The sequence below is a fragment of the Cupressus sempervirens genome, chromosome 8 (assembly GCF_028749045.1).
Source record: "Cupressus sempervirens isolate cs-2001-9-10 chromosome 8, ASM2874904v1, whole genome shotgun sequence".
Lineage (NCBI taxonomy): Eukaryota > Viridiplantae > Streptophyta > Pinopsida > Cupressales > Cupressaceae > Cupressus > Cupressus sempervirens.
Window position 1 is genome coordinate 256,673,737 of NC_143125.1, and position 27,159 is coordinate 256,700,895.

A 27,159-nucleotide genomic window follows, 5' to 3' on the forward strand; every position below is an offset into this window, starting at 1 on the left:
GGTATCATTGTTTGTTTTGACTAGCTGTTGACTATTGATCATTGTAAGACCACTAGATCTAGGTTAATCTTTGCTTGTATATGGGTCAATGTTTGTAGATTGGAGAATCTTCCATATTATGATCAATTCTAAGTAGGGTTTACTAAAAGAAGATGTAGAATTTGAAACCCTTCTCTTTGCTTATTTTATTTGCAATAAGATAAGTCATTGGGCTAGAAATTACCCCCAAAAAGTCAAGAAGGTTGTCATCCTCTTCGCCACCCCCCACCAAGGTAGAAAAAATAGTGGATTCATAAATAGAGATTTATACCAAAAAATGATTCTCATTTAGAGTTATTGGGCTAGGTAAATCAAAGGATTCAGTCCTTCCTAGAGGAAGTGAATGTGGATGATACTCTTGTTGAGCCTAATATTTCTAATGGAGTGTTTCCTTATTTCCTTTAGGAAGAAAATATCTTGTCCCTCTCAATTATGGTTGATACTTTTGATTCATAGATGAAGATGAAGTTGTTGCACTCATAGAGGGTTGATCCTCTTACAAAATGGAATCTTCAAGGTGATGGTTTAATGAGTGGGGTTTCTAAGGAAGTAGTTAGTGCGGAAATGCACGAAGCCATAGGTCCCCTTGGGTTGGTTGAGGTGGTAATAGTGGGATCCCCTTCTTCTAATGGGTTGATCTAGAATTTCCAAGTGGTGTTACCTAGACCTTTAGTCACGGTGCTCCAGAGGTAGTCATGAACTTTGTGGAGCCAGGTGTTCATCACTAGAAGTCCTTAGATTTCTAAGAGGTCCTTTCTCAGGTCCTTGAAACATGTATTTCTTTGGAGGTTTAGGAGTCTAAATCTTTGGTAAAGATGAACCCTATACTTTCCTCTTTTGATCAGCTTTGACAGTTTCATAGGAGAAAACTTAAGTAGTATATGCCAGCCTTTATCAATAAAGTGACTCAAAATCTCATGAAACTAGATATGTGGGGAAATAAATCAGGTCCTTATAAGAAAATAGAAAGGAGGCTTAGGATTCAACTAGTAAAAAATATATTATAGATGGAAAAAAGATAACCATTTAGAAGATCTCCTCCCCCAGTTCTAATTGAAGATCATGTCATGAAATATAAGGGGATTGAACTCACCTCATAAGGAAGATGTAGTGAGGATTGTGATTCATGATCATAAATCAAATGCGTTGTTAATCCATGTAACTAAGATTTCTAAGGACAAAGTTGAAGTCCTTTTTCTATTCAAGGATGGAAAAGTGACATGATATGATTCTGAAATATACTCAGGAAGTGTGGCAATCTTCTAGAATAATTTTCTTATTCAAGGTGAGGCCCTTTTGGCTAAAAATAATATCATCTCTATTAGATTTTCAACATTAGAGATCATTTCTATAGGATTCTCTCTAATTCTTATTCCCCCAACTCAAAAATGGGAGGTTGGATTTATGGAAAAGGATAGGGACTTTTAGAAATTCTATTATGGATCTCCTATGGCTAGTTATAGACTACTTTAACCATCCCTTGAATGACAAGGATAAAATGGTGGGCATTTTCACCGAAGCTCATCTAGATGATCAATTGGACTTTAGGGATTTCATCACTTTTGCATGCTTTGCTATATGTTGATCTCTAAGGATGCTCCTATACATGGTTTAACCACATGAAGGGTAATCATCTCATTCAGGTGACACTAGACAAAGATCTTATTTTGAGTGATTGGTTTAATAGGTTTTGTTATTCTCTTTCTTCTATCACTAAGATAAGGTTTGATCCCTTCTTGATAGCATTGTTGGTCGGTCCCCTAAAATAGAGGGTGTTAGAAAGGTGGAATATTTTAGACTTATAAGTTTGTGTAATTTCATATATAAGGCATTGTATAAAGTCACGACCTCAAGATTTCTAACTATTTTGTCTTCCATTATTTCACTATAATAAAATGGTTTTGTGGTGGGAAGGAAAACATTGGACTCCATCATCAAAGTTCATGAGGTGATACACTCTACTAAGTATTCAAATTCTCAAGATTTTCTCCTTAAGCTTGACCTCTTTAAGGCTTATGAAAGAATTGACTAGGACTTTATGTACAAAGTCCCAAAGTCCTTTTGTTTTGGGAATCATTTTATTCAACTTATTTCCTAGTCGGTTAGGACTTCCTCTTTAGTGGTCATTTTTAATGGTTTCTCTTAAAAAAAATTCAAACCTTTTAGTGGATTGAGACAAGGAGATTCTCTTTCTCCCATTATTTTTGCGATCATGGTGGAGGCCTTGGGAAGATATGTTAGTGCTCATGTGTCCAAAGGGTTGATTGCTAGTCTTGAACCTTCTTTTAATGGTCTCCCTCTCATAAGAAATTTATTGATGATATTGTTATGATAGGTGAATCCTTGATAAAGGAAGAAATAAACTTCAAAGATTGCCTCTAAGTGTACACTAAAGCCACAGGAAAGTTGATTAACTCAAAGAAAACCTCTATTAGCTTTATCAACACCAGTATTCCTAAATAGGGGAAGATTGCAATGATCCTAGAATTTAAAATTGAGAATATGTCTACTTCCTACTTGGGGTTTCCTTTAGGGTTGAAACCTCTAGAGACCTTTGGGAAAAGCTGGTTAATCGATATAATATAAAGCTGGATGGTTGGAAAGGAAAGCTCCTTAGCCAAGAAGGGATAATCTAACTTCTTAAATATACTTTGTTGAAATATGATTGAAAAGATCATTGTATGAGAAAGATTGTTATGAGGGATATTTTTAGATGTTTCAATCATTATTTTGTCACTAATGTCAAACCTGCTATTTTCTGGTAAGAAAATTGCTTATAGATTCAAGTACTATCACTTAGTTGATTGATAAAGAGAATTTGATCAATAAGTGGTAACAACAGCTCCTATAGGAAGGGTTGAGTTTTGCTTATGTAATGAAGTACAAGGATCAATTAAGACAGTGGTAACATGATACATTGATTATCTAGTTAAGGTTACAAATGTTGGCTACACTAAGAAAGAATGGAAGAACATGTAATATAGAATTTGTTTGCTAAGCTTGACTGAGTGGATAATAGGTGCCAAGCAAAGTCAGTACAAGCCAAGTTGAAAATCAGTTAGTGCCGAGTAAATGCAAATTCTAATGGATGCCAAGCAAGTTAGTTACTGTCAAGCAAAGTTTAGTAGGTGTTGAGCACCAGTAAACTATAGTGCCTACCCTCATTCACATCTTTTTGGACATATTGTTGCTATTATTATCGAACTATGTTAGACTAATTTTATGTTGATGGATTAGTAGCATTGTTTCGAGACTATCAGACACTATTTTATGGATTCAGTTGATGTATGATGAGATTATTTAGACTCTACATTTTATGTATGCATGATGATTATTACATTGCTTTAAGTTATTGATGATGATTAGTTAGATTGTTTATTATCACATGTGTTTTATTATGGATACTTACCCCATACTTGGATGTGTATGGTGTGCGTGTTTGTTCTTATGTATGGCATTTCTAATGTGGTTAAGGAAGGGAGTCGTAGTCACCTGCTAGTCAGGATTTACACGATGCACCACTTCCTACCATTTCCTGTTTAGCTTAGCATAATATATATATATATATATATATATATAGTATGTACATGCATGATTTTTATACAGGTTGTAGGTACTGGGTATCGACTTCCCTGAATTGCCAGGATGAGCGTACCCCATTATACTATCTCAATGATAAGAGATGGGAGATAAATTCTAAAGTCCAAATCCCAAACCCTTAAACCATTTATCCTAGTGAGGTAGGACAAATATCTGGATATTTTACCTTCCGAATCTGTCAGATGACATATTTCGTGATTTTTAACCCTTTAGACTGATTTTGTATGAATTGTTCTATAATGGGTTTTCATATTTTATCTTGGAGGTCTATGGTGAATTTTCTATTAATTAAGTCTTAATAAATAGATTTAATTAATAAATTGATTATTTGAGAAAAATTAATATAATATCATGACCTTTAGATATTTTGATTTTAATTAATTAAATGAGAATTAATTGAGAAAAAGAATTAAATAAAAAAAATTAGAAATTAAAATTAATAATAATAAAAATAAAAACGATAAAGTAATAAATAAATAATAATAAAATCTATAAGAAAATTAAAATAAAAGTTATAAGCTTGCCTAGGAGTAAACGCACCTCTTGATTGCACATATGTCAACAACACAAGAGTTAGTGCACCAATTAAGCACATGGTGTCTACAACCTTATGACTCATCTAGAAGGTTGGAATAGACTCATGCTTAGTTGTCAACACCTTCTGGTTATTTCTAGAGACATTCTAGGTGCTTCCTGAGAGTTCTTTATATTCAGGCGCTCCTAGAAGCTTAGAGAGAGCGTTTGGAGAGCGTGTCTAGAGGACTCGGGAACGTGGGAGAAGGAAGGAGTTTGCTCTGCAGTTTTTGAAGAGAAGCAAATTAGTATTAGAATCCAGGTAGACTCTTGTGATTTTACCTATGTTATTTCAACTTATTGCACTTCCTATCTTCTTCGTATCTTCTAAATACTTTCTGAGGATTCTATGTGTGATTGTTCCAATTATTTCAATCTAGTCATGGATATTCAATTCTTATGTGAGAAAACCCCTCATTCATAGATTCGAGGAAATTATGGAACTAGGGTTATAATTTAAAGCCAAACCCATTAGAAGAATTATTGAATAATTTAGAGACAAATATTTTATAGGAAATTCTCAAAATTGAAAGCCCTTTTTAAAATTTGTGTATATGATCGCTGTGAAAATAGACATGTTTATATATTTTTATCTACCTACACACACACACACACATATATTTATATCTATATACATGTTATGTTGTAATGCTTAATAAATCTCTGCACACACACACACACACACACACACACATAGATATATATGTATACATATATATATATATATAGACACACACACACACACACATATATAGATATATATGTATATATATATAGTATGTATATGTATATATATACATACATACATATAAAAATCTAAGTCGCAGTTGAAAACGATTTTGGAAAAACATTTTTAAAATGTTATTTAAAATAAATAAATTATATACCAAAGTATGGGAGGGTGGGGGGATTTTAACTCACCTCGTACCCCTTTAAACATTGCTAGCAGCCCGTGCCTGCCGTTGCAAGCCCTGCGACTGCCATCACAGGCCCTGTGATAGAGGCAGGACCACATGACCCTTTTACATATGTTGGGCAGCGGCATTAAGCTTGCGCCAAACTTCAATCACGGTACATTGTTTTATTATATCATTTTTCAATATGATTGATATGCGATTTCGACAGTCAATGGAACTTCGATTGCAATTTTTATAAAACTTTATATATATATATATAAATTGATTTTAATATTTGATATTGTATTAAGATTATATATATCTATGTATGTATGTATGTATGTATGTATGTATTATATTATTAATGAAATTTTAATATTCAAGCCAATTAAACAATATTGTTTATACTTAGATTTAATAAATTTATGAGTTCAAATAAGTTTATTGGGATTCTATAAGTTACCAATTTTTTTAGGGTTCTTGAAATTGAAAATTGACTCATTGAAATTGATAATGAAAACAATTGGTAAATTCTTATGTTAAAAATCTACAATGTAATTTTGATGGAGGTCATACATGAGCTATTAATGTCAATAGAATAATTGGTAAAATTGATTCTAGAGTTATGAGAAATTTTAAACTAGTTCATGGGTTAGAAAACAATGTACGAATTCCTCCATTCAATATCTAAATTTGAAAATGAAAACTGAAACCTCCACACATTACTCAACTATGTAATTTTAGCAAACCAAAACATGTTCTTGCATTGGGTTTCCTTTATGCTATGTGTTTTGGGTTTTTGGGTTGACTAGTGTTGACTAGTTATAGGACATCTACCAAAGGCTCGGGGGTTATGATTGTGATGTCATGATGATGTCTTTTGATTCAATCTTTATAAACCCAACCATAGTTATGTGATGGTATGCTCTATGAGATGTTTGTATTTACTGATTGTTAATGCTTTTCAGTCTTCTTGAGTGAAGTTGAGTTATATGTATCTAAAACACTTGACTTTACCATTTTGAGTCATCGATTAGTTATCCTTGGAGTACTTTCCAGTTGCCATGATGGGACTAAAATGTTGATTTATTTTTGATGATGTCATGTTGTGACATGTTTGACTCAACCATTTTGGAGTCTTCAATCAGTATGATTTTGAAATATATTTTTGTTATTGAGAACCAATGGATACTTTTTATTATTAGGGATACCTTCAGTTGCCAATAGAGAATTCTTGTGGTCATGATTATCTATGATGTTTCAGTTGCACATAGAGATTTGATGTTTATATTGTGAATTATCTTTTGTGATTTTGAGATTTATGATTCCATGAGCTTAGGGTAGGTTATCTACTTGCAATGACGAGAAGTGGCTTGCAATGGGGGCCAAGGCCCTAAGAGGCTACCAGGGTAACTCATTGTAAGTTTCCTTAATAAGTGAAAACATTCACACCTAATACTAACTAAATTAACTTAAAAAGATAATTTTTTTTTTTCGTCCATGCCTCGAGTGCTAGTACAAACTAGGATGAGAGTAGAGAGAATGCTTGGTTGCGACCTTGCATTCCATAGTATGCCTTGTCAGTATGAGAGGATACTAGTGGCCACATAAGAATCAGTAGGGACCTTGGAGTCCTAAGCTAACTGCCAAGGTAACTTCTACATGATTAATGCGATGAAACTTGCCCGCTTACAGAGTAGGTTTCCTAAATGTCATTGTGTACCTCTGAGATTAGATGTCAATTTATGTATTGGAACCTTTGAGTTAGTATACTTTTAGGATTCCTGAACTTAGAGAGTATTTATGCTATGTGATTTGATTACCTATATGGGACTTGAGATTATCTCCTCAGCACAGTGGGAGTGGACCATTTATGTTCCATGTGGTCGGGTGGTAGTGCTTTATCACTCTTATCATTTGAGATCCGTTTGAAATATCATGGATAATGCATTCTTGTTGGCATCTATCTTCATAGATTATGATAGTGGACATGTATCCTTATATTGATGATTTGCATATGTTAGATGATGTTATCTTATGCTTACTTTGCATGTTAGATTACTTTTTGCATATGATGTAGTAGGTTTATAGGAGTGACATCCCTACTATGATAATACTGATGATCTCTTCGATGACTTGGGATGTTATGCACGGAGGCATGGCTAGGGCCCACGATGGTCTAACGATGTTATTTACAGTTGGGAGGAACTGTGAACTTAGTTTATTATGTTTGATCTTTTATGATGGATGTCTATATCTTCTATGATGATGTATCATGTATGACATGTGATTACCTTTACTTTGTTGCAGCATGGATTAGAATAGGATGATGTACCTTATTTCACATATGTATATTCTTTTAAGCCTTTCATACCCTATGACATGTATAGTGGATGATTGAGCATTTAGGAATGTAATGTATAAACATTGAACTTATCATTGGGTAAGTGCACCAAGTTGTGGTGCCAAAAGGGGGATATAAGTGGACACCTTTTTCCTGAAATCAGCAAATTCTGGACTTCAACAAGAATTTGAAGATAGTTACACTCAAAATTTTAAGATATGACAAAAACAAAAGTCGTAGTCCTTTGAATCTAGTTTCTAAACTACTAATTTTTTTCAAAATGGTTTAGTTTTAGGTCCTCAAAAGAAGGGGCCACAGAAAGTGGTACTGTTTATTCCAAAAAATCATAACATAGTACAAAGTGTGGCCCCCCTAAAATTTTAACTTTGTTTTTGAAATTCTTTAATCGCTCCAGTCAAAAGTTACCTAACACTATGTAGTTTATCCTAGATTTTTTGGGTAATTTTATAATTTGTATTTTTTTTTAATGAATTTTTAAATTAGACCCATCCCAAAAATGTGAAATATCTGTGTGCTCCCCCTAGAAATGATTGAAAACTAATCTAAAATCAAAACTTCTTTTTTTCAAAGTGTGTAGAATGGAGTCTAGTTTCTAAAAAACTAAGTTGTTGCAAAATTCGATGAATGAGCTAAAATCTATAGCCCAATTAGTACATGGTGGTTTTTGACAAAAGACGAACATACATTCAAAAGAAATTATAGATGAAAGACTTAAAATAGTTCAAATTAAAAATAAATTATATGGTTAGATAGCTAACATAGAGACCTATAATGTTATGTAACCTGATCTTATTGATACCCAACCACGAGGAATCTTGAAGGGGAGCATACAAGAAAAATTAATCATTTTTTGTATGTTTTTTGGAAAACACGTCTCAGACCTGTTTATAAACTCCAAATCTTTGGGTTGGATCTCCAAGGTAAAACCAAGCCTTAGGCTTGGTTTTAATGCAAAGCTTTGAATAGCGCGTGTGCCCTATAGTGCGCATGCACTATTAAAATGCTATTGAATTCGAGGTAGTGCGCACATGCTATAGTGCACACGCAGTTTAGTGCACACGCACTATTGAGACCTAAATTGCAAACCAAAACCAAGAGAGAGCTAGCGGGGGTGGGTCGAGGGAATGGCTATTTGTGTGTGTGAGAGAGATAGAGAGAAAGTAGGGGATGGGAGAGGGGAGAGAGGAAGTGAGAAAGAGTAGGGGTGGCAGAGAGAGTATAGGATAGGAGATAGAGGAAATGTGAGAGAGTAGGGGTGGAAAAGAGAGTACAAGATGCAAGAGAGAGGAAGTGTGAGAGAGAGAGTAGAGGTGGCAAAGAGAGAGTATGGGATGGGGGAGAGAGATTGAAAGTAGGGGATGGGAGAGAGAGGAAGTGTGAAAGAGAGTACAAGTTGGGAGAGAGAGATTGAGAGTAGGGGATGGGGGAGAGGAAGAGCAAGAGAGAGGAGGATGGGAGTGCATGTGTGTGAAAGAGAGAGAGTAGGGAATGGGAGAGGGGGAAGATAGAGTAGCTTGAGAGAGAGTAGGGGATGGAAGAGAGAGTAGGGGATAGAAGAGAGAGTAGGCGATGGGAGAGGGAGTGGGAGAGGGAGAGAGAGAGGGGGGATGGAAATGTGTGTAAGAGAGAAAGAGAGAGAGTGTGAAAATGTGAGAGAGGGTAGGGGGTAGCAGAGAGAGAGTAGAGAGGGAGAGAGTGAGAGAGAGTGAGAGTAGGTAGTGGGAGAGGGAGAGTGAATGAGAGAAAAAGTAGAGGGTGGGAGAGGAGAGAGGGGGGATGGGTGTGTGTGAAAGAGAGAGAGTAGGGAATGAGAGAGGGGAGAGAGAGATAGAGAGAGTAGGGGATGGGATAGAAAGAGAGTAGGCAATGGTAGAGGGAGTGGGAGAGGGAGAGAGAGGGTGGATGGAAGAGAAAGAGATTAGGCAATGGTAGAGGGAGTGGGAGAGGGAGAGAGAGGGGGGATGGAAGTGTGTGTAAGAGAGAAAGTAGGGGATGGGAGAGAGTGTGAGAGAGAGTAGGGGTGGAAAAGAGAGAGAGTGTGAGTAGGGGATGGGAGAGAGAGGGAGAGAGAGAGACACAGAGAGAGAGAGAAAGAGAGAGAGAGAGAGAGAGAGAGAGAGAGAGAGAGAGAGAGTAGGTGATGGGAGAGGGAGTCAGAGGGAGAGAGAGAGGGGGAATGGAAGTGTGTAAGAGAGATAGAGTTGGGGATGGGAGAGAGTAGGCAATGGGAGAGGGAGTGAGAGAGAGAGAGGGGGGGAATGGGAATGTGTATAAGAGAGATAGAGTATGGGATGGGAGAGAGTGTGAGAGTTTGAGAGAGAGTAGGGGGTGGTAGAGAGAGCTTGTACAGGATGGGGGTGAGAGAGAGAGAGAGAGTAGGGGATGGGATAGAGTATGAGAGAGAGTAGGGAATGGAAGAGAGAGAGTGAGAGTAGGGGATGGGAGAGAGAAAGTAAAGAGGGAAAGAGAGTACTTGAGAGAGAGAGAGAGATAGTAGGTGGTGCAAGAGGGAGTTGGAGAGGGACAGAGAGGGGGGATGGGAGTGTGTATGAAAAATCTAGAGAGTAGGGGATGGGAGAGGAGAGAGAGAGGGGGGGATGGGAGTGTGTGTCTATGAAAGAGAGAGTAGGGGATGGGGGAGAGAAAGTAGGCAGTGGGAGAGGGAGTGGGAGAGGGAGAGAGAGAGGGGGGGAATGGGAATGTGTGTAAGAGAGACAGAGCAGGGGATGGGAGAGAGTGTGAGAGTGTGAGAGAGAATAGATGGTGGCGGAGAGAGCTCGTACGGGATGGGAGAGAGAGAGTGAGATTAGGGGATGGGAGTGTGATAGAGAGTAGGGAATGGGAGAGAGAGAGAGTGAGAGTAAGGGATCTGATGGGGGGGAGAGAGAGAGAGAGTAGAGAGGGAGAGAGAGAGAACTGGAGAGAGAGAGATCTAGTAGGCAGTAGGAAAGGGAGAGGGAGAGAGATAGGGGGGATGGAAGTGTGTGTGATAGATGTAGAGAGTAGGGGATGGGAGAGAAGAGAGTGGGGGGATAAGAGTGTGTGTGTCTGTGAAAGAGAGAGAGTAGGGGATGGGAGAGAGTGTGAGAGTGTGAGAGAGAGTAGGGGGTGGCAGAGAGAGAGTACGAGATGGGAGAGACAGAGTGAAAGGATGGGAGAGATAGAGTGAAAGGATGGGAGAGAGTGAGAGAGAGAGTAGGGGGCAGCAAAGAGAGAGAGAGTATGGGATGGGAGAGACAGAGTGAAAGGATGGGAGAGAGTGTGAGAGAGAGTAGGGGATGGGAGAGAGTGTGAGAGAGAGTTGGGAATGGGAGAGAGAGAGAGTAAGAGTAGGGGATGGGAGAGAGAGAGTAGAGAGGGAGAGAGAGAACTTGAGAGAGAGAAATAGTAGGTGACCTGGGAGAGGGAGTGGGAGAGGAGGAGAGAGAGGGATGGGCATGCGTGTGACAAATCTAGAGAGTAGGGGATGGGAGAGAAGAGAGAGGGAGGATGGGAGTGTGTGTGTGTGTGTGTGTGTGTGTTTGTGTTTGTGAAAGAGAGAGAGTAGGGGATAGGAGAGAGTGTGAGAGTGAGAGAGAGAGTAGGGGGTGGCAAAGAGAGAGTATGAGATGGGAGAGACAGAGTGAAAGGATGGGAAAGAGTGTGAGAGAGAGTAGGAGGTGACAGAGAGAGAGAGAGAGTACGAGATGAGAGAGACAGAGTGAAAGGATGAGAGAGAGAGTGTCAGAGAGAGTAGGGGATGGGAGAGAGTGTGAGAGAGAGTTGGGGATTGGAGAGAGAGAGAGAGAGTAAGAGTAGGGGATGAGAGAGAGAGAGAGTAGAGAGGGAGAGAGAGAACTTGAGAGAGAGAGAGAGATAGTAGGTGGTGGGAGAGGGAGTGGGAGAGGAGGAGAGAGAGGGATGGGAGTGCGTGTGAGCGATCTAGAGAGTAAGGGATGGGAGAGGGGAGAGAGAGACGGGGATGGGAGTGTGTATCTGTAGAAGAGAGAGTTTAGGGGATGAGAGAGGGGAGAGAGAGAGTAGCCCGAGAGAGAGAGAGAGTAGTGGATGGGAGTGTGTGTAAGAGAGAGTAGGGGATGGGAGAGAGTGTGAGAGAGAGTAGGAGGTGGCAGAGAGAGAGAGTAAGAAGTGGGAGAGGGAGGATGGGAGTGTGTGTGAGATATCTAAAGAGTAGGGGATGGGAGAGGAGAGAGGGTGAGAGAGATAGAGAGAGTAGGTGGTGGGAGAGAGAGAGCGAGAGAGAGTAAAGGATGGGAGAGGGGAGAGAGAGAGAGAGAGTGTAGGGGATGGGAGAGGGGAGAGAGAGTAGGAAGAGAGAGAGAGTAGGGAGAGAGAGAGAGAGTAGGAAGGGTGGAGAGTGATGTGTTCTCATATAGTGTGTACGCGCTATAGTGCGTACGCACTATAGCACGTACGCACTATGTGAAATCACCTAAAAATGGTCAAAAAGCAACTTTGGGGCCCGTTTCATTCATTCTCTACTTTTGTTCTGTTCTACACTCTGTTATCCTGACAGAAATCATGGGTTTCAACATAGCAAACACTCTTTCAAGGTGGAAAACACTATTTCAAGCTAACAAACACTATTTGAAGGTGGCAAACACTTTTGGAAGCTAACAAACACCAAATTCAATCATTGGATACACAATTTGAAGACTTTTTGAATATTCCTTATATAGAAAAGGTTAGTGCAATCTATTTTAAATATTGTTTGTTGATATATAGATAAAAATCTGATTATAATTTGACATGTTGTTTAATATATAGTGAATTCATTGAAATTTGTATGTTTCAATGAAATGTTATTTCAAAATGGTTAGAAATTTGACAAGTCGTTTTATATATATTGTGTATTCATTCAAATAATTATAATTTTTATATGTATTTGAATAATTTGTAATTTACACATTTTAAGTAATTCAAATGTTTGAATAATTTGACATGTAGAAATCATCATCATGCCAAGGAAGAAACCAAAAAATCAAACAAATGAAGATAGGGAGAGAGATCTGGCAATTAAAAGAGATAAAATGAAATTACTACGTGAGCAAAGAAAATTGCAAAGCAATAATGAAGAATTGACTTTCGAAGAGGATCAAGAACCACCGGTACCAAGAAACAAAGAGGAAGAATTGGAAAGACAAAGAGAACGAATGAGACTGTTACACTCAAGAAGACAATTGAATTGTGAAGCTACACCATCTTCTAATGTTGGAGTAATATCGTCCGCTACACCATCTTTCAATGTTGAAGTCATATCGTCCTCTCATGTTGAAGAGACACTAATTTGTAGATCCGACGATATACACACTCCATCATGTCATGTTGAAGGCACAACATCAACACATCAAGTAGGTGATATTCCATCTTTTGCATCTTATTGCCAAGGCACATCATCTTTGGTTCAAGGTACGCAATACACAACCTTATGTTGATGTTCAAAATGTTGAGAGAATTGAAGAGATTATAACACCTTCTAGAATTCATTTTAGAAGACAAAAATATTTGATTGATATTGATAGTAACATTTTGAAATCAATGCTTGACAAGATTAGCAAGCGTACTTGGCAAAGAAAAGTTAATCGTATGTGGAGATTATTTTTTGATGAATTAAATATTATAGGTCAATGCCAATTATTTGTTGAAATGATGAGGAATTTAAAATTTAGGCCTATCATGAAGATTCTTGGGCTAAGAATGATGGATGATTCAAATGAAAAAAACATTGTAAAGAATCTAATGAATGCTTATGACAAAATGGGTTCTAAATCATGCACCAAAGATAGTAATATCGCAAGACGAGTACTTACATTGACAATAGTAAGTAGCCAAATGAAGAAAGCTCGACTCATGAGAAAGACAAGCAAAACATTAAAAATTGGTAGAGGTACTCTAAGGAGAGCCATGCTAAGGCGTGAGAGATTGGAAGATCCAACAAAAAATGAGTTATGGACATTTAGCGGTAGACTACTGCGAAAGGATAAAGAAATTAGTGAAGCCTTGAAATCATTGATCAAAGATTTTTGGAAAAATAACACAGATGTTTCCCCTAATCAAAGAGATGTTGTAAGAAGGAGGATTGGTAGCCAAAATCGTGAGCCACATGCAAAACATTTTTTGGACACAACTCAGACACAATTTTTTGCAAAATTTATTGGTATGTATCCCCAAATTTGAATAATTCAAAGATTTTTTGAGATGGGTAAACCTTTTTATGTGAAGATAAATCACACACGCACAACTTGTTGTTGTAGGATACATATTGAATTTTCTAACCATTTTGATGTTTTTAGGCATATGTGCATATTTTTGCATTCTTAGTTTGTTTTGTAGGATTGTGACATAAATGAGCCACCAAGATCTTCAAGGGAATTCATATCCAATATTTTATGTGAAATAAGGGATGGCCAACAATTTTACAAGAGATCATGCTTGGATGGTATGTGCTTATTTTGTGGTTCTTTGCAACTTTTATCAACTTGTCAACATATGGATAGTACACATGCAATTGGAAATGAAATAGTAGATTATGGAAAATTTAAGATAGTGACATATGCTCTAAAAGATGGGAAACATGGTAAAAGATGTGATTTAGTCATTGAAAAGATTCCAGTGTATGAGTTCATGAAGATTTTTCGTGAAAACATTATTTACGAGTATGCAAGGCATACCCATAGAGCTCGATGACTGGATTTGTAATTCAAGTTGTGCAAGGATACGTTTCCACTGGATACCATTATTTCGGTTGTAGATTTCGCAGAGAACTACACACTACAACCACAAAATGAGGTGCAAGCAAAGTATTATACTTCTCAACAGGTTTCCATATATGTTCACATAACATTCCTGCATTCACCTACAAGTACAGAGGATGACAGGAAGATTTTGAGGGAGTACCATTTTTACGTCAGCGATGATCGATCACATTCTACAGAGTTCGTACATGGTTGTTTTCAACTATTTTATGGAGATTTGGCTAACAGGGGCATCACATATCGTCAGAACATTATTTGGTCAAACAATTGTGCATCTCAATTCAAGAATGCACGAATGTTCTATTGGTTGAGCAGGATGCACAAGTTGTGTAGAATTCAATACATGTGGAATTTCACAGAGGCTGGTCATGGAAACGGAGAGCACGATGGTGCAGGCGCATGCATCAAAAGAGCCTTAGCTCATGAAGAACTAAAGTACAAAGATGGAGCAATATTGACAGATGCAAAATCCATCGTCCAGTGGTGTAACGCTACAATGGGTCCAGGTAAGGAAGGTGAGTCTACGGTTCGTAGATTTTTTTGGTTGATAGATAATACTAACAATGCACCATATCAGGATTGTTGCACACTAATAGGATCCAGTGAGTTGCACTCTTTTAGAGGCTCTGATGCAGGTTCATGGAGTATGCACACATGAAAAATGGCATGCTATTGTCCATCATGTGCAGAGGAAAATTGGGATGATTGTGAGTCGACTGAATGGGTGGACAAATGGGATATACGAGTTTTGGACCCGATTGACACCTATCGTCCCCCACAAGCACTGGAAATGGTACCAATGGAATTGTCTATTGACTTTGACTGCTTGTCAGATCTAGTGCAACCTAGTAATATATATATTTATATATCGTTGTAATTTTAATATGTAACTTTATAACTTTTACGCAAGTATTTTTTGAATTAATGACCGCATTTTGTACATTTGTCACTGCAGGCCATTTTTTTGCTGTTATTGCACCTGAAGACAATGAAGAAGGGATAGATTATTATTTGTGTCGTTGTGTTCAAGCCAAACAAAAATTGGATCACTCGGTTATAGATGGTGAAGGTTTAGAGTACCATGTCGGTGCGGTGGTTGTAACCGACACATGGCTTAGAAGATATTCTATGAAGAACCCTAACTTGTGGTTATTCGAGGATTGGCAAACAGAGAGGAAGATTCTTCATTATTCAAATCTTTTTGTCACATAAAATTTCCACTTGATAAAATATGGTGGAAAATCACATAATAAGAATCTTTGGAGAGTTTGCGAGTCAGACCACGAGGCAATACTTGAGACATTAAAATGTCGAGCAAATCCAGTTGGCTCATTAGATTTAATACAGAGAGAGGGGGAGAGAGAAAGAGTGATCAACTGGATCCAAATACATTGTTGCAACCTCTTCCTCAAGACTATCCACATGACTAAGGTGGACCGTACTGTTATGATGTGTAAGTGATGAGATTTAGTTTAAATCATAAATTTTATGTTTTGATTTTTTTAGAATCTAGATTTTATGTTTTGATGTCTCCAATTTTTTTAAAGCTAGAACAATATTTTTCATATTTTCTTATTGTGACGATATTTTTCTTTCATTGCATGTTCTCTTGGATGACAGGAGGGAGAGAAGAAAAATAAGTAGATTTCCAAACAGCCAGCCACCCTTCTTCATGTAATTTATTCATTTAAGGTAAAAGTCCCATTTCCTTTGTTTGGCTTTGGTATTTGGTTATTTAAAGTCATTATTCTAGTTGGACCTTCGTATGTTTGAATTTGGGATTGTTTAGTGTCTATTTGTTATGATTATATTGAATTATTAATTCTACGATGTTTCTATTATTTAATTATTTAAAATAAATTAAAACGTTTTGTATAAAATTATTATTTTTTATTTCTATCTATTTGTTATGATTATTTCTATTATTTAAAATAAATTAATTCTATAATATCTCTATGATGAACTATTTATATTTCTAAACTTTACATATTTTACACCATGACCAACAATCAAACTATTATAACAATACAAATACATTTAAATAGTAATGTAAGAATGGTTTAGTTCACATAAAAAATAAGTCTATCTTAGATATTCTAAATACATCACAAAACTTTATTGCTTCAAAAAAATTGGAATTTCTCCCATCTACTTGAGTTCCCATCAATTGTCCATAAAACTGGAGATGGGAATAGGTGCTATGCTCCCAATCCCAACATCCTCCTATCTACTACTAGGAGATGTGTGTAATGTAGGATTCAGCTCCATCAACTTAGTCATTTTTTTCACTAGTTGATTGGGACTCTCACCATTTGTTGCCAACTATGGTAACAATGCTTGGGGTTACACTTATTAAGTAAGAATATTTCCTAATCTATGGATTAGAGCATTGAACATATCATAATGTGATTTATTCTATGGGAGAAGAGGTATGTTGGGCATACTAATTGATTCTAGGGCTAGTGCAATTACATCTCCTTCCACTAGTGTTGTAAATATAATTTCTATAGTTGTTGAAGGTGCACCTCCAATATTTGGTCTATATCTCTTTCAAAACATCTCAAAACATCTCATCTAACATGTTCCAACTCCTTGCACACTCTCAGCAACTCATCTCTTACACTTTCTCAATTTTGCCTCTTCTAGGCTTGTTCCAACTAGCCCTTGCCAGTCACTAATTTGTTGTTTTCTCCAAAATTTTCCATAGAACTTCCTAAACTATTGGGTGATTAAAATACCCTTTTCCTCACTCTAAAATATACTCCAAAACCAACTACACTTGTTTTGTAAAATATCACTCAAAATTGGCTATTTCAGTCTGCCAACTAGGCCTAGTTTGAGGCCATTTACAAAGCAACTCACAATCCCTTGACTTTTGGAACTCCCATGACCCAAAAAATTCTTAAGACATGACTCAAATGCAAGGATTCTTTTTTTTTTGGTCTCATGATCAACTTTACAATGGTTTTTACAAAACCCTCCTTTCTAGCCCCTTTACCCTAGGGCTTTCTAGAACTCTTACTTTGCAATGTCTCTAGAACCCCAAAATGGTTCAAACACCTTCAGTTTGGTTATATTAGATGAATTCAAACATAAAATTCAACTCTTGTTTGGAGAAAACACTAAATCCACCTTGGGAGCAATCACATACCCCTTTTTATGCACTCAAATTTTAGGGAAAACTATGCAAATACTTCTTAAATGGTTTCAACACTCAACTTTTCAGATGGAAATGGTTATTATAGACTTAAACCAACAAGAAAAATCCCAAACTTGAGGTTTCTCAACACTCAACAATCAAATTTCAAAACTATTACCAGCACTTACTACTAGGACAATTTCTAGTTTTAATGGTCAAACTCCCAAACCATACAAAGGACCCCCCGCTGTTTTTGTATTTTTAAACACTCTTTTTGGAGACCTACAATAACCTCTCTCACTTTTTGGAGATCACACTCCGTGTTCATTTTACGACGCCATCTCGGGTGATACTGAAACTTGCAATGTCGGCTAGTACAAAGTTGCCAACTACCAAATCTCTCTCACCTTTCCTCGTGGGATCAAACTGTCTTCTCCATTAGCTCTGCATGGTTGGGTAAACCCTATCCCCAACCTCATCCTATCACCTTTAGTGCTCGAACATTCTCAGGCACGCCAATCCAGAATGTCCCCAAGGGTCACTAAATGCCATAGGGTTGCGATCTTTGATGGGGCATATCTTGGAGCTCGTGCAAGGTATGGATGCGATTCTAGTTCCTGCAAGACCGTGTTGTGGAGACCTACAATAACCTCTCTCATTTTTTGGAGATCACACTCCATTTTTTTTTTTACAATGCCATCTCGGGTGATGCTGAAACTTGCAGTGTGGGCCAGTACAAAGTTGCCAACTGCCAAATCTCTCTCACCTTTCATCGTGGGATCGAACTGTCTACTCCATTAGCTCCAGGTGGCTAGGTAAACCCTATCCCCAACCTTTTCCTATCTCCTTTAGTGCTTGAACATTCTTAGGCACGCCAATTCGGAATGTCCCATAGGGTCACTAAATGCCATAGGGCTGCGATCTTTGACGGGGCATATCTCGGAGCTCGTATGAGGTATGGATGTGATTCTAGTTCCTACAGGACTATGTTGTGAAGACCTACAATAACCTCTCTCACTTTTTGGAGATCACATTCTGTTTTCATTTTACAACGCTATCTCGGGTGATGCCGAAACTTGTAGTGTTGGCCAATACAAAGTTGCCAACTGCCAAATCTCTCTCATCTTTCGTTGTGGGATCAAACTGTCTGCTCCATTAGCTCCAGGTGGTTGAGTAAACCCTATCCCCAATCTTGTCTTGTCCCCTTCAATGCTTGAACGTTCTCAGGCACGTCGAACCAGAATGTCCCTAAGGGTCACTAAATGCCACAGGGCTGCGATCTTTGACGGGGCATATCTTGGAGCTCGTGTGAGGTATGGATGGGATTCTAGTTCCTACAAGACCATGTTGTAGAGACCTACAATAACCTCTCTCACTTTTTGGAGATGACACTTCATTTTTGTTTTACAATGCCATCTCGGGTGATGCTAAAACTTGTAGTGTGGGCCAGTACAAAGTTGCCAACTGCCAAATCTCTCTTACCTTTCATTGTGGGATCAAACTGTCTGCTCCATTAGCTCCAGGTGGCCGGGTAAACCCTATCCCCAACCTCTTCCTATCCCCTTTAGTGCTCGAACGTTCTTAGGCACGCCAATCCAAAATGTCCCCAAGGGTCACTAAATGCCATAGGGCTCCGATCTTTCACGGGGCATATCTCAGAGCTCGTGTGAGGTATGGATGCGATTCTAGTTCCTACAGGACTGTGTTGTGGAGACCTACAATAACCTCTCTCACTTTTTGGAGATCACATTCTTTTTTCATTTTACAACGCCATCTCGGGTGATGCTGAAACTTGTCGTGTTGGCCAGTACAAAGTTGCCAACTGCCAAATCTCTCTCATCTTTCATTGTGGGATCAAACTGTTTGCTCCATTAGCTCCAGGTGGCTGGGTAAACCCTATCCCCAACCTTGTCTTGTCCCCTTCAATGCTTGAACGTTCTCAAGCATGCCGAACGAGAATGTCCCTAAGGGTCACTCAATGCCACAGGGCTGCAATCTTTGACGGGGCATATCTCGGAGCTCGTGCGAGATATGGATGAGATTCCAATTCCTAAAGGACTGTGTTGCAGTGACCTAAAATAACGTCTCTCACTTTTTGGAGATCACATTTTGTTTTCATTCTACAATGCCATCTCGGGTGATGCTGAAACTTGTAGTGTTGGCCAGTACAAAGTTGCCAACTGCCAAATCTCTCTCATCTTTTGTCGTGGGATCAAACTGTCTGCTCCATTAGCTCCGAGTGGCCGGGTAAACCCTATCCCCAACCTCTTCCTGTCCCCTTCAGTGCTCGAACGTTCTCAGGCACGTTGAACCAGAATGTCCCTAAGGGTCACTAAATGCCACAGGGCTGTGATCTTTGATGGGGCATACCTATGGGCTGTCAATACTTCAACTATACTTTAAGTCAACTATTATCAATATGTAAAAAAATGGAACTTGTTGTATTTTGAAGTACTGAGAAGATGGCCTTGCCCTTCCCCAGGAGTTTCAGAAATGGGAGACATTAGGTAAGAGAGTGAAAATGTTACTATCGCTTCAACGCACATGATGCAATTGGAAATGCAAATTTTTATGGTAATCATTTTGTGATAAGGGAGAGACTAGGGATGATCATTGTTACTATCTCTTTAGTAGTGGAATTTTGTTTTCTCTTGAAATTGTTGGTGGGGGATCAGTGGTAAGACTCCTTGGATATTCCTTCTTATGATGTTAGTGACAAGTGTTGCTCTTTGAAAACACTTGTACAATATTTTTTAAATTATTAGATAAAAACAGAGAATTGTAAGTATTAAACATGATTAGCCTTTAGTTCCTAGAAGATCTTTATTTCCCCATCAATGCATTTAGAAAGTTAAGTTTTAAGAAGATCATAAATAGAAAAAATTAGAGAAGCGATTTAAACATTTATATTGATTGGAAACATGTGAGTCTTGAATTTCCTCTACCTTTTAAAGAACGTTCCTTAGCTAGCAGACCTAATTCCACATTCCATAAGACTGTCATTGCGCTAAAGATTTAGGAAACCAACTGCTCTAAGATAAAGCTTCCCGGTCAATAATAATCTAGCCTATTGAGGTACATAATACTTCTCAATTAAACTTGTGTTAATTCAGTATTAATTTTGTAATTAACTACAATTTCAGTATCTATGTACAGGGGATGACTAAGAAAACTATTTGAGGTCCAATTTCAAAATATATTTGTAAGGATCTTGACCAAGGTTCACAACTTTGATGATTAATACATTCATTCAGGCCAGAACCTCACTACAAAATAAAATATATAAAAAAGGTAGTGAATAACGTCATGTCTAGACCCAAATCAACCAATGAAAGTCAAATTAGCATAATGTGGAACAATAATATATGCATTGAGTGGGTTGTCATAAAAAAGCTTCATAATAAAATTCATGTCTAGAATTAAAAGACCTTAAAGAACATTTATGCTTGTAACACAAATGGCTATTAAAAACTAAATATGATTACAATATGTGAAATAGCATTACAAGAACTTGTAATGCTCTTGTGAACATCATGTTAATTCTTGTAAGAATCCCTAAGATGCTTGTTATACTCAAAATTTTGTTGAAATTGAATTAATTTTTATCCTGTCGGTTAATTGGCTTAGGGTGATATATGCTCCTTGGATGGAATAATGAGTTCGTGATTAACTCTGTATTAAGATTCATAGCATCTTCTAGTTATTTGTAAAGGAAATTTATAAATTACTTGCTAATGTCATATGGCTTTCTTGAGAAATATGTCTGTGTTCTTATTGATGGGTACTAATGACTATCCACATTTAGTTCTTCAATATCCTATTTGACAAGCTTTCCATAGACATTTCTTTTCCATACTAAGTATTTTTGAAAACATATTTGAGTAGAAGGACTATAGTAGATACTACCAAAATTAACTTCTTTGTAGTTTTTGAGAAATACTAATAAAGAAAAAAAGAACATCTACTAGTTGGTAGACATAATGGCAACTCTCTAGCAATTGAATTTAATTTCATACATGCACATATCTAATTTAATGTCATACACGAACATTTCTAATTTAACGTCATACATGAAAAAACATATAATATAAAATGATAACCAATAATTTCATATATATTAACAAACACATAATATATTATGATAACCAATAATGTCGTATATGAACAAACATATCATATATTAACCAATAATGTCATACATCAAATATAGAATGTCATATGTACATCAAATGTGTATCGAATATGTCTCTCAGATGCCTATATATATACATGGGGAAGGAAACAAGTCTCTATATATATGTATCAAATATCTCAACTACATCTTTTCCTTCCCACGAGGGGAAGAAAACAAGTCTCTCGACATCCTCTTCCGTCGTGTGGAGGGAGACAGTGGAGATGACAGGGCCTTCCTGACATGCTCACTTGACCTCTTGTTGAGGCTCTTCTTCAGGTCCAACTGATACAAAGAAAGTAGATATGAATCAATATTTATTATACGTTGAAATCAAATACATGTACTTACAAAATCAATTATTTTCTTACCACCAACAAATAGTCACTCTGTAAGTCCACCTCAAATGCTCGTGGACGATCAGGCGTGACAAGACCCTACAACAATTCAATAAATATAATCACTTATAAATAACATTAGAAATTTTGAGATTAACTATTATAAACAACAACTAAAACGAAGAAAATTCTTTCATACCTCCGTCAGTGGTTGTGAGCTAGCCACAGCTATGGCCACTCCACTATCAACAGACTGTCACAGATGAGAAGGTGTGTCTGACATCATGAGCTGCACGTCATACAATACACATTATATCTAACATGAAACATAGAATAAATATAATCAAATGAATTAAATTAACATGAAACAATTGTACCTCTGTGAAGCTCGTATGATGTCTCTGCTCTGCATCTGTGGTAAAGGTTGAGGGTCTTGTGGAGAACTGATGCACATGCATATTTTTTTTGGTCAATCCTTAATATGATTATGTAATAAATATATGTATTAATTAAAATGATTAAATTGATACATACCTTAGGACTCGTCGAAGGGACAAAAAATGGGCCTGGAGGATCACTGCTAGGCCTAGGAACACTTTGACCCTAAATTTTGAACAATGTCAATAAATCCTAATTAATTAATCATTCACTATATGTATGAAATGTGATCAAATTAGTAATTTACCTGTGTGTCAATGCCAAATGTCTCATTCAGGAACTGATTGGTGATAAGCCCATCATCTGCACCATCTCTGACATGAGTGCCAAATGTGCATAGGGATCCGCATGAAGTGCACATGTGACCATGACGTATAGAAGGCTCCCCCTCAACTAATGGGCTCGTGGAATGGATGAGGGTCTATGTCAAAGCATTAATGGTCCCTAGAGTGTTGGCCTCTACATGTTCCTTCACAACTGACAGAATAATCACATGCTCACGCTGTGGATGGACCACAGGTGCCCTAACTACATTAGAGTCACGACGTGCTCCGAGCCTCTCAAATTTTGACCCCCCACCTCTACCCTAGGAGTCTAACATATCAAAATAATTGGGGATCTCCCCAAGGACAAACTCACAATATAATTTCTTCAAAAAATACATGGGGACCTCGTGATTATTGCAAGGAGGGGCATCAAAAACCATCCACCATCTATCCCAAAAATTATTTCTAATAGCATCATGTATGCACCAATGGATGGGGAATCGTTTAGTACCCTCTCTAACAATATTTTGCTCACCAGGTTTTCTAAATAATGCACATATACTACCTTTCGGTATTTCCTTTTTTTTAACATCTTCATATGACAATTTATTTGCATAAAATCTTTTTTGTTTAGCCCTCTTAGCCCGCCAAATATCTAACTGACCACTAACTGAGGATATCTAAGTGTTAATGGATTCGAGGGATGATGCCAATTGAGCCCTCATTGGATTGGTTTGTCTAGATTCTTTCAACCGAGCAATGATTCCTTCTAATTCAGTTTTGCCTCTCTCTATTTCATTTCTTAGATTTTCTTGTGTGCCTGGTGGAGGTCTTGCAATTGGTTCAGGTTGTGGAATTTGTTCTTCTTCTTGAGGAGGGTTTTGGTTTTGGTGTTCTTGAGGGTTTTGATGTTCTTGTGGATTTTTTGGTTGATTATGAACATTTCGTGATAAAAAATCAATTGAAATTCAAATAAATAAACAAATCTAAATGAAATTTGTAAAAACCCTACAAAATAATATAAAAAACTTACAAAACAATATGAAAAATATATCAAATAATGCAAAGTTAGGTTTATATCACTTACAGCATCGTCGTGGGTGTGCTTGTGGTCTTGGATTTCATTGACAAGGAGGCATTTTGGCAAATGGTGGTGCAAATGTTGAGTCTTCAACTCGCGTACACACTGCTCGCTGTAGGAGTAGAAGAAAATGGTAATGAAAATGATGGGCTGCGGGTTTGCAGCCCATCATATATACTTTTTATTTTTTTAAAAGTGCCTACACGCTATAGCGCGTACGCACTATAGCGTGCACGTGCTATAGCGCGTACGCGCTGTTTAAAATAGGAAAAAAAAATTTCCTTGTCACCTTTTTGGCACCACAACTCGGTGCATATGCCCCATTATTATTTCATGTGGTTGTTGTATTAGATGGATTCAATAATGTGAGTTGATTTAGATGTAATTCAATGTTAAGGGATCCTTAAAGAATATAACTTGTTATGTTTACTTTTAGATGGACATTGCTATTGCTTATGTTATTATGTATAATTTGTAAATGGATTTACTTTCATGTTTAAAAAAAAAAAAAATGCTACCAAACTTATTGAAATTCTAGGTTAATTCTTTGGATCCCTTGGTGGGGCGTTACATAAACTTTAGTTGATGCCTAGTGATATTGTAGTTGATGCCAAGTGATATTGTAGTGGATTTTGAGTAATACAATGTGTGTTGAGCATCAAAAGTTTGATAATGCTGAGCTATTGCATTATTTTAAAGATCATGAATTCGATGAATTTCAGCCAACAAGTTTGTTTTCTTGGATTTTGTGAACCAAGTGGAAGTTAAGGATGATGATCTAGTGGCAGAAAATTCTAGGTAAGCTATTTTGAGAAAAATTCAAAGTGGATTCTAGAGGAAGATTCTAGAATGGACAAGATATGGGGTATATACATTGTATCCTAGCTAATTCATCTTAACCCTAATTTGGACAATGGAGAATAAATGACAAAAGATCTTAATTTCCTATATAAGGGATGTCTAGTCATGAAGCAAAGGTTGTCATATGTGAGAACCCAAGGGAGACAAGGTGAAATGTCCCTTTTCTGATTTATATGATATTTCAAGCCTCTAATCATATCTTTAAGATCAAACAACCAATATTTCAAAGATCCACCAACTTCTCAATAAACCCCAAATCGGGTATGCCGAAAATAGTGCCAAAAACTTCACAACTTCACATATTATTAATAAATCTAAAAGTGGACATTTTTTTATAGAAATTTCAGCAGCATAAAAGCCTAAAAAATTACATTTTTATATTTTTATAACATTTGCACAACAACTCCCAAACAGAGGATAAAAACAATGCTCATCGGGCTCCTGAAAACAACACAGAATAGCCCGAAAACACAACAAAAACACTAATAATCTATCACAAAAGTATAATCATGACCAAATACATATATTCAGATCTATTTTAACATCTAAAAGTCTGAAATACAGAAGCAAACTGCATTGATATGAAATACTCAACTGGAAACACCAAACTCTTACAAAAAAGACACCCAAAAACCCACAAATCTGCACTGTTCAGCACAATGGAAAAATCTACATGAGCATGCACATGGAATAAATTTAAAATCCTGTCCTTAGCCTTCCTATAAACCTAAAAACTCCCATTCTTGGGTCTCCTTCTCCACAAGTTTGGCAGCCTCTGAAGAACAACAAAGAAATGAGCAAAAATCAAGTTCTCGAATTAGCCCAAAATGCCTCCAAACGCCTTAAAAGAGGGCATAACCATAACTCACATCCAAGAGGGGTTATAAAAACATATTTTAATAATAATATTCATTTATTAGTCCATTAGCTTCCAAAGATTATCCCCTTTTTCCAAAACTTCACCTTTTTGGGCCTGCCTGCCTTAGCAAAGATTATTATTTTTAATTTTTTGAAAAGGGGACATGACAAGTCCTCCCCTTCCAAATATTGGTTATCCTCAAGCAATGGCTAAACAATAAACCAATCAATCCACCTAGATCCCAAATGTAGTCATGAACTATACTATTGTCAATTAACACAGGCTCCTGCAATATCCTCTGCAATATAACCAAGAGGAATCTATAATCAAACTGACAATTACAGCTCAACCAAACTCCAAAGTCACAACTTCCATAGTCAGAAACCCAGGAGACACAAACTCTTAGAACATCAAAAACCAAGTAAAGTGGACAAATCAAACTGCCAACACAGTAAATACCATCAACGCATCCCACTGGCCTATACAGAATGTACAATCCAACTTTGCAATAATGGTGAATGATCTCGAATGAAACTGTACCAAGTATGGAGAATCCACACACTGTACAACTCCTGCAATCAACACAACTTTGCAAATCATTGGCCACTGTCTCATAACCATAACTCCCATGCACCCCTGATGGTGAAAAGCCATCACAAGATAAACATCAAGAAATGGAACCCAAAACAAATTTTCCATGAACAAGTGATACAACCCACTGTGACTGATCACGAGCTAAGTGAGGAGATGTCATAGCCAAAGGAGTAGAATCAATAACAACACCTGCTAAAGCATCACTCCAAAACTCCAGCTCTAAGTCATGCATTATCAAGCTATCAACTCTAGAACCTATCGCCATGTCATGCCCATCACAACTCTCATCCCGAGGCATCAAACTATCCGATAACTGATGATAAGCACTAAGTACATCTCTATATCATCATCTCACCAACATGGTCATCAAAGGTAAATTGATGAGCATACCTCACAATGTAATGTCGATAGAATGTGCCAATCTCAGTCAGTGGCTCAGACTGCAATCCAGATGTAACTAACAGCAGTCGATCACTAATCAAGTTGGAACTGACTACTACCTTTCAAGACATCCCCAAGGGAGTAGTATTACTAGCAGGAACCATGCCAACTATCAACTCACCAACATCACACATGGTCTTTGATACAACATCTCTAGTCTTCAGGCCATTAGTACTAGAGGTCACCACCATGTCAAGCATACCACAACAATCTATTGCAGCACCCAACTCAACTGATCCTAACTCTAGTGGGGACGAACCCGATATGCAAATGTTAGTATCAAGGATGGATGCATCCCCATCTCCACTGTCTTTGACAATCTTGACCATGGACATCCTCAGATCACCAGACACCACAGCTTGTGACTGTACAGAATTTGGTAAAGACTATAGTTGCTCTAGCTCCATGGTCACCTTAGCCAAATGAAACTATGACTCCTTGAAAGCCAACTGTGTACTCTCAAGAATCTCAGAAGTCACCTTAAGCTAGTGAGTAAGCTCACTCACCTCATCTTCCTTGGCCAATAATGCATCGTATGTTGTACTGCCCCACTCCATAAGATAATCTCTATCGGCTACCAATTGCATATAATCCTGTCTCAGAATTCGGATAGCCTCCCATAAAGAGTGGAACTCTGTCAAGGAAAGATAGCTACCTCCCTACTCATCACTAGTAGGAGAACCCCATCCATAAACTGCTAACAATTGATGAGCATCGTCAAAATGTTGGCAAGTAATAGCAAT